Raw genomic sequence first — 9,695 nt, 5'->3', positions numbered from 1 at the left:
GAAAGTCTGTGACGGATCTTTATGGGTGAATACGAAACGTCAGTCGAAGCACTTGGATTTCCTGATAGGGAAGGTTGGGTCGCACGGGCATGTTGTACTAGTAAAAGAGGAGAAAAAATTAGTAATAAAGAATAAAAATCATAAACAGTAAACAAATAGAAGACAGACATGAGATACATTCTTGTAAATCTAGGGGAAGAAGTCCCTTAATCCTACGTTGTTGGTAGATGAAATTACCACCTTTAGCTTGAAAAGCCCAAGGGAACGTATAGCCACCTCAACTTTGGGGAACAGTGGGTGGGCTGTCAAAAGCAAAACGTTAAACTACTTATGTATTATCCTCTCCTCTCGTCCCTTTAACCCTTTATGTTAATAGTTCTCAACATCTGACTACGTAAACAAGTACTATGTCTATATAGCTAAATTCTCGACATTTAAGTCAAATATTGGTGTATCAAAATTATGCAGTTACATTAAGAAAATAGTTGTAGTAATCTATTTGGCCTTATAAACTTATAATTATACTAGCTCCTGTTTAGCTAAAGAAAAGTTTTTAACAGTCTAAACCTGAACGTTCAACATTGTTTATGAGGACCTCACAGTATATGTCAAACATATATTATCTAATCAGATAATCTTGGAACAATACTCATAAATCTATAGGATGTCCTCTTAGAGTTCAAGTCGCAGATCCATTTCTTGAGTTTCCACGCCGTGTTGAGGACGACTCATCAGTAGTGCGTCTTCTCCTGGGGCTCACTTTCGTCCATACCGGTGGAGGTGAAGGTGGAGGAGGAAGCAACTCCTAATTAGGCAAATCTGGAACTGGAATGTCCAAAGCTTCGCAGAATGGGTGTATGTCTTGTGAAGATTTCATTGTGTAGCTTTTACCACTATTCCTCGCTGTAAGGCTGAAAGGATACCCCCATCGGTAATTGATGTCTCTTTCTCTTAGAATCTGGAGTAGTGGTCTCAGCATCCTTCTTTTCTGTAGAGTCACCCATGAAAGATCGGGTAGTAACTGAAGTTGTGCACCATCAAAGTCTATTGATTTTAGGTTGCGTGCTTTAAGCATGATTTCCTCTTTTGTACTGTAGTCAGTGACGCAACAAATTATATCTCTTGGTGTGGTAGTGGAACCTTTGGGTTTTAACGCTCTATGAGCTCTGTCCAATTGTATTTTGTTTGAACTCGGTGCTTGTAGAATCCTATTAAAGATTGCTTCGAGGGTGACCCTGAGGTCCTCTTCATGGGTAGCTTCTGTCAATCCCCTTATTCTAATATTGTGGCGTCGTCCCCTGTTATCTAGGTCTTCTAAGTGACGTTGGTATTCACAGAGGCTCTGGTGTTGAGCTGTTACTGTGGACTGAAGAGATGCAATATAGGTACGTGTATTATCATGTTCATCTTCAAGATTATCTACTCTTTGAGCAACTCCCTTGATGTCTTGTCTGATGGCTGAAATTTCTGTCTTAAGTGTTTCCTTAACATCTGTTAAAAAACTACGAAAGTCGTGTTTTGTGGGGAGGTGTTTCAGGATGCTCCTCCAATCATCTTCCTCTATCTGTTCTTCTTCCATGTCAGACTGAGTAGATAGTGGAGACCACGAGGTTTTGTCTTGTTTTTTACGCTGTGGAGAGTACGGCGTACCAGGTGGATCCAAGTCCCAGTTGGTTGAGGATGATAATGATCTTTTTGCTTGGAGAGTATCTTCTTTTGACCCTCTCTGAGCTTTAGGATCTAAGCTAGATTTCTGTGAACTCATACTTTGTGAAGTTTGCGGAGGTTGAGTCCAGTTTGATTCCTTTTCTTTGTTTTGCGATTTTTTGGTTAGAGTTGTATCTCTACTTTCTTTATATGATGTATTATCTTTTTGTGACATGTTTAAGCCGTGTAGTTCAGTTGTCAAAAAGGTTTGTTTCTTAGTTTGAACAGATGATTTTGTTTTCTTTATTCCAGAAGAAGATGAAGGTGTTACGTTTGTTAGGGATTGAGATCGGTTACCAGCCCTGTTCTCCGCAATACGATGGTGTTGGTATGTAAATTCGCTTGTGCGGAAAGAAGATGACAGTCTAGATTTCCTTTGTGATCTTCTCAGGTTTCCCATGTACATAGGCTCAAACTGATAGGATTTTCCAATATATGGACAGAGTTTCTCCACAAGGCGTCTTCTGAGTCCAATGTTCTTTCAGTGGAGCTATAGCTAAAAGTAAAGCAGGATTGTAATATTGAATCTCACCAGAGGGTGTCACCGGAGTCCCCTATATTTTTACAGGAGCTATAGCTGTGGTACTGTGTCACACCAGAAGATATTGCTTGATATCAATATATTTTCACAGGCGTTATAAGAAAGGTACAGCGCATCTGTAATACTGAATTTCACTAGAGGGTTTTGCCAGAGTTCATCATATTTTCACAGGAGTTACAATAAAGGTAGAGTTGAGCTGTAGTATTAATTTGTACTACAAGTTATCACCGGAGAGTAATATGATTTCACAGGACTTAAAATTAAGGCACAGCACTGTTGTAATACTGATTTTCACCAGAAGGTGTCGCCAGAAGCCACTGTATCTTCTCAGGAGTTAGAATATAGGCAATGTAAAACTTTAACTATGATAAAGTATAATGGCGATGATCTGAGGAATAGTAGTACAGTATTATAGGTATTATAACCTGGAGCACAGAGTTCTATTAGTTATAGATCAGGTTTCAGGACAGTTTCAGGAGTCTTTAGGTATCTTAGGTATATCCAGTATATGTAGATATGTAGCTGCTACCCCTGTGTGATCCAGCACAGTTAGCTGGTGGAGTGACTGTGGGTTAACTGTGCTGCTGCCGCTCTTCCAACAGTAAAGCCCAGCGGCACTTAAGATGTTTCCCCAGGCAGTGTTTGCCACGCTCCGTGTCCCCTGGGATCGCGACCTGGGCCTCAAGAGTGCATTCCTACCCGGGTCACTTGGATTCCGACCTCCTGTTACAGGCCGCCGCAGTCTTCAGTGTTTCCTCTATATCAGCAGGAGGGAGACTGCAGGTTACTCCGTGCCAGGAGATTCCGGTAAGGAGCTTCAGGCCTCTGTCTTGTAGTTTTAGCCAGGGGGGGGGTTTCTGCTATATGAGTCAGCGTTGCTCACGAGTGTCTCCACTGTACCCACTCGCCGGGAAGGTCAGGCTCACCTCTCGTATGGTTGTTTGTGCGATCCGCCACTTCCTCTCGCCTCCTGTCTTTCTTCAGAAGGGGCGCGAAGTGTAGCTCGAGAAGCGCGGGATGTAGCCCGCCGCCGGGATCCCGCTCGCCTGAGGGAAGCCGCTGTCTTGATGAAGGAATGCCTCCAAAAGGTCCCCGATCGCAGACACAGGTGCCCTGGTAGTTTGTAGTCACACAGGGGAGCTTGTAATTATTAATTGTTATAAGTTTTAGGCCATTAAACTGCTGTATAGGGTTGTTAGGTGACGGAGCTCTGCAGAGCACGTCTCACTCCATTCGCCTCAGGCCACGCCCCCGTAGATATGTTGTTAAAGGGGTACTCCGGCGCTAAGACATCTTATCCCCTATCCAAAGGATAGAGGATAAGATGCCTGATCGCGGGGGTCCCGCCACTGGGGACCCCCGTGATTTTGCATGCAGCACCCCGTTATAATCAGTCCCCGGAGCATGTTTGGTCTGGGTCTGATTACTGGCAATCATGGGGGCCGGAGCATTGTGATGTCACGGCCCCGCCCCCATGTGATGTCACACTCCGCCCCCTCAATGCAAGCCTATGGGAGGCCTCTGTGGTAGGCCTCTCGGGTAGGGGTAGTGTAGTCAGGATGTTGCTTCAGTATATCAGGGGTTAAGGTTAACCCTATTGTTAGTGACGCCAGGCTGAGGGCTAGTATGCTGAGGTAATTCTCCGGCCTATCGCCGCCCTTCCCAGTAACGATAGGTGCATGCATAAAATGACGGTCCACAAGGTAGTTGAACTTGGATAAACTTTACTTAAAGACTTGCGGTACATCCAATGAACAGTAACAGTCTCATTAATACAGTCTCCATACACTTCAGTGACTGACAGTTGTTGCGGACCTTGACTTTTGATATGTCTCAGAATTTAGGGTAATTTGCGAAGATCCGTCCGGATTTAGGGGTTAGATTACACTCACAGTTTTATAAAGATCAGCCATCGACGCAAGGCTCGGGCCTAACTCACTGATGACAGCAGCGGCGGGACCCCCGCGATCAGGCATCTTATCCTCTATCCTTTGGATGGGGGATAAGATGTCTTAGCGCTGGAGTACGCCTTTAAAAAACAACCAATATATATAAGAACATATATAAAAATTGATAGGTCAACCATCCAAAGATAAATGTGCATTTGAATTAATCATGTATCAAAACCATACTCACCAGGTAATACAACTTGAAAATAAGAAGGATGAAATCTATAAGAAAATTAAGAGTAACGTTAATAAATCAACAATGAAAAATAAAAATGGTTAGAAAACAAATAATGTGAAAATTATAATGCTGTTAGAAAACATTGGAATGTCTGGACGCGTCAATTTGACTGCAATTGACCATTTCTTTTACACTACATTAACATTATTAAACCACCATCTAAGTACATAGTGAGTCTCGTCTTCTGAATATCCGATCACATATCTCATCTGGAGCGAGGCGGGGTCCGAGGATGCCCACGGCATTACAAATTTAAGGGTAAGATACCAGTTTATACGTATGTTAATATCTTTGGGAGCCCTTTTTCTGAGGCTGCCATTGTCTTCATGTAGGTATTGCATGGTATAGGCCATAGGTTAATATAACTATCAACAGCATAGTGTTCCTTTTGGTTCGTTATACTGTTAGTTTTAGATCCTTATACTGAATACTGCCTTACGAATATTGTCAATTTGTATCATTTTCAGTGAATGTTTGATTGTTTACTTGTTTATTTCTTTGAAAAATCCAATTAAAAAAAAACAATTGAAAAGAAAATTATAATGCTGTCTCTACCCACATCACATTATACATAAGGATGCAGCTTTAGAACATCAAAAAAAATTAGGCATAAAACATATAAATTAATTATCAAGGTTACTTCATCAATACAAACAGTATACAAACTATATAGCCTTCCAGCCAATAAAAATGATACATCCAAGTATACTAGCTAAATAAAGAGATATTACATATATGGACACTAATTAACATCAATGATACATGATATAGGAAAATGAAGTGAATACAATAAGCATTAATGTCGGAGGACATAGAAAATTTATGAAATCAAGTTATATGCGCATATAGCAGAGCGCACAGGAAAATAAACTAAGTCTAATAGCGTACAAACACCAGAGAACATAAGAAAGAAAACAAAGTCCAAAAACATGCGCAGACACTGGAACGCACAGAGAAATCAACTAAGTTTAAAGACATGCACGCGAAATGTCAAATCATGCGCAGATCGTACCTGACTGCTTAAAGGGGTACTCCAGTCCTAAGGCATCTTATCCCCTATCCAAAGGGTAGGGAATAAGATGTCTGATCGCGGGGGTCCCGCCGCTGGGGACCCACGCAATCTAGCATGCAGCACCCACCTGTGGGCACTGCAGGAAACGCTGGAGGCTCCAAGTCTTATGCCTCCCGACCACAGTGCTGACAGTTTTAAAGCACCACAGCCATTTAGTGGCCATAAAGACAAATGGACAAAAAGCGCTTCCTTGTGCGGGATCACCTATGTTGAATGGAGATTCTTAGAGAAAGGAAACTTGCTCACCTGGAGAGGTTGTGCTAATTCAGGCACAACACTTACAAAGGCGTATCAAGGTAGATCAAGCTGCTGCAGCTTCCCATACCGAAAGCATTGGCGTAGAATCAGGAGAAGGAGAGGGGGTGAAGGCGGGAAGTGGTCTCCGCGCTGCTATATGTTCGATGGAGTCGTTAGAAATTCTGAAGTAATCGGTATTATAGATTCAACTTTATTACGTTCACACAACGTGTTTCTGGGTGTAAACCCTTTCATCAGGCGTGACAAAATCACCAAGGGATCCAGATTTCTACGCAAACCTCGCCAGTTTTCTCTATGTACTCTCATGCAGTTCCAGGGGCTGATGTCGTCATCCATACATGCTGTCCCTTGGGCTCGCTGGCACTTGAGATCCCTCCAGTCAGAAGTCCTCTACTCTAGACATCCAAGTCCGGTTGTCTGCTCTGGTGCGTCACTCCCTGCTGTGGTGGACTCACCTAAAAGATAGAATGCTCTTAGTGGAGCCAGACTGGATCATACTTTCCACTGATGCCTCCGGCACGGGTTGGGGAGCCCACATGCTTCAACAGATGGTACAGGGAACCTGAAAGCCAGTGGAGAAGTTTCTATCCTCGAATGTCAAGAAACTGAGAGCAATCTATCTGGTTCTCTGTCATTTTACCCCACTTCTCAGGGGCAAGGCGATGAAAGTCAGAACAGACAAAATAGCCTCAGTGTACTACATCAACAAACAGGGAGGTACCAGATCAGAACCCCTACTCAAGGAAGTGGGAAAGATTATGAGGTGGGCAGAGAACAGAGTGCTAAGAATATCTGCTGTTCATATCAAAGGAGCAAAGAACATTCTAGCGGCCTGCCTATCCCGGAACAGGCTCGTTTCAGGGGAATGGTCTCTGGATTCCCTAATCTTCCTCCAGCTAACCAGAATGTGAGGTACTCCAAAAATAGACCTCATGGCAACAAAGAACAATGCCAAGCTAGGAAAATTCTGCTCCCGATATCTAGAGGACAATCCTCAAGCAGTGCCCATACCTTGGACTTGGCACCTGGCATAAATTTTTCCTCTAATTCCGATGATACCAGGGGTATTAAGGAAAATTCGACAGGATCAGGTATTGGTGATCGCCATAATACTCTTTTGGCCCAAGAGATCCTGGTTTGCAGAACTCATAACGATGAGTCGAAGGACACATTGGAAGTTTCCTCTCAGGCACAACTTAGTGACTCAGGGGTCACTACTCTGTCACAGTCTCAGGTCTTACTAACTGACACCATGGAGGTTGATCGCTCCCTATTGATGGCCAATGGCTTCTCTAATAGGGTGTTAGACACACTTTCTCATCCTAGGAGTTAAGCAACTAACAGATCATATGCTAGAATAAAGAGCATATTTCAGTCCTGGTGTGTGTCTATGCAAATTGATCCCTCCTCTCCCTCTAACCCTAAAATTCTGGAATTTCTCCAAGAGGGATTTGATGAGGACCTTTCCCCAAGTACCCTTAAAGTACAGATGTCTGCTCTTTCAGCTTCTCTTCAGAAAAGACTTCTAATTATTCCGGAATTTTAAGCCTTCATTCGAGCTGTTACTCATCTGTGGTAACCACGAGTGAAACCCGTGACCGCCACTACGCTGGGGTTAGCTACTTGGTTCTTGGGGGGGTTATTAACCCAGGGTCGGATGGTATTAACCCTTAATGTCACGTGACGCCACTGTAGTCTTGGTATTTCCTGGGGTAATACAGGTCCGGGGAACTCCGTCTCCCCACAGGCTAGCAAGGAAAGAATTGACTCCACACTAGGTTGCAGTTTAACGGAGGCTTTACTAACCTGAAGATAGGTGGTACAATCTCCACAGTGCTCAACCAAAGTCTCCCAAAGGTTTAGCAGACAGTCTCTAGGGGACCACACAGCTTGCAGTGCCTGGACTTGATATTGCATATATACTTGGCTCTTATGGCCGGACTAGGAGTTTTAGGTCTGCGCTATATTAGGATTGAGATTAAGGTCACTTACTGAAGTGTCGGTAGATTTGTGGCTTTTCGCCAGAAGATAATGAATTGTCCTTTAGGAATTCTCTGATCAAGGCTGAAGTAAAGGCTTGATATTCCTCCACTCTGTACTCTGAGCTCAAATAAGCTGCTGATCCTTCACTCTGAACCCCGAACTCCACTCAACTCCTCTACACAGGAGTGTATCAGGGAAGGCTGAATTACAGCCCATTGGCCAGGCAGCTGTGGATCATAGAGTTGTCTGTATCCCCTTTAGGATTTACAATAAAGCTACATACAAGTAAGAACATAATATAACACCTTACACAAAAGTTCAGTCTAGCCCTCAGTCCTCCACTCTCACATACCCTGACTAAGCATGAGGTTGCTAGGTAACATACTTAAAGCTACAGACACCTAATAACGGATTGCTAAGATATAACAGTGCAAATACACATTAGAAATGGTTGAGTCCCTGCAGGGGAGCCCCCAGGACACTGGAGGTCTCAATCTGACAGGGCCTACAATACCTTGACACAATGTACCTGTACTGGGACACCACACATCTACGTCCTAGGCTGCTTCGACCTGTTAGGTCTCCCTGGGACCTTCCGGTTGTGTTGAGAAGACTGGCTGAACACCCTTTTGAACCTCTAGAAGAGGTAGAGATGAAATTCCATTCTTTAAAGGTGGGGTTTTTGCTGGCAATAACTACAGCCAAGGGTGTTGGCGAGTTACAGGCTCTTTCTTCTAAAGAACCGTATACTGTCTTTTTTGAGGATAAAGTTATTCTAAAGCTGTTAGTAAGCTTTGTACCTAAATGTGCTTCTTTTCAGAACACCAATCAGGTCATTGCCTTACCTGCGCTTCCAAAAGAGGAAGATCTAAAACTCCTTGACATCGTTTATGCCTTAAAGAGGTACTCCACTGGAAAAAAAACATTTTTTAAATCAACTGGTGCCAGAAAGTTAAACAGATTTTTACATTACTTCTATTAAAAAATCTTAATCCTTCCAGCACTTATCAGCTCCTGTATGATTCACAGGAAGTTCTTTTCTTTTTAAATGTCCTTTCTGTCGGACCACAGTGCTCCCTGCTGACACCTCTGTCCATATTAGGAACTGTCCAGTGCAGGATAGGTTTGCTATGGGAATTTGCTTGTACTCTGGACAGTTCCTAAAATGGACAGATGTGTCAGCAGAGAGCACTGTGGTCAGACACAAAGGAAATTCAAAAAGAAAAGAACTTCTGTAGTATACACCAGCTGATAAGTACTGTAAGGATTAAGATTTTTTTAATAGAAGTCATTTCCAAATCTGTTTAACTTTCTGGCACTAGTTGATTTAGAAAATAAATGTGTTCCAGCGGAGTACCCCTTTAAGGTATATGTTGATAGAACATCTTTAACTCAGAAGGGATGAAAATGATTGGGTCCTTTTTCATTGGCAATATAAAGGTTAAAAGGCCTCTAAGCCTACTATTTCTAGATGGATTTGGGAATGCATCAATGTTTGCTATACTATGGAAGGTTAAACTGAAAAAAATCCCCACATCAATAACAGATCCCACGCAGGAACTATAATTCAAGAGAAAATAACGTTTTTAGGAATCAAAAAATACTTTATTGGTACATCAGATTAAAAACATGTATAAAAAAAACATATGAACTTCAACTCCCTACAAGACAGGGACACAAAAGGAGAAATACCAGCATGAAACTGAAGAAAGGTGAGGGCTCACAACAATAGCATATAATAATAGTAATAATAATAGTTACACTTGAATACGGGCAAGTACAGCCAAAGGGCTGTAAGTAATAGGCTAAATAATCAGCAAAAAAGTGCTAGCAACAAAAAAGTGCCAAAGTAATAATTACCAAGTGGTTAAGAGAGTATCAGGATGTGAGCCGTCACCACCCGACGTTTCACCAACAAATGGCTTCTTCCGGGGCGTGATCAATGTG

This window comes from Hyla sarda, chromosome 11 (assembly GCF_029499605.1).
Source record: "Hyla sarda isolate aHylSar1 chromosome 11, aHylSar1.hap1, whole genome shotgun sequence".
NCBI lineage: Eukaryota > Metazoa > Chordata > Amphibia > Anura > Hylidae > Hyla > Hyla sarda.
This window is presented reverse-complemented; position numbering follows the sequence as displayed.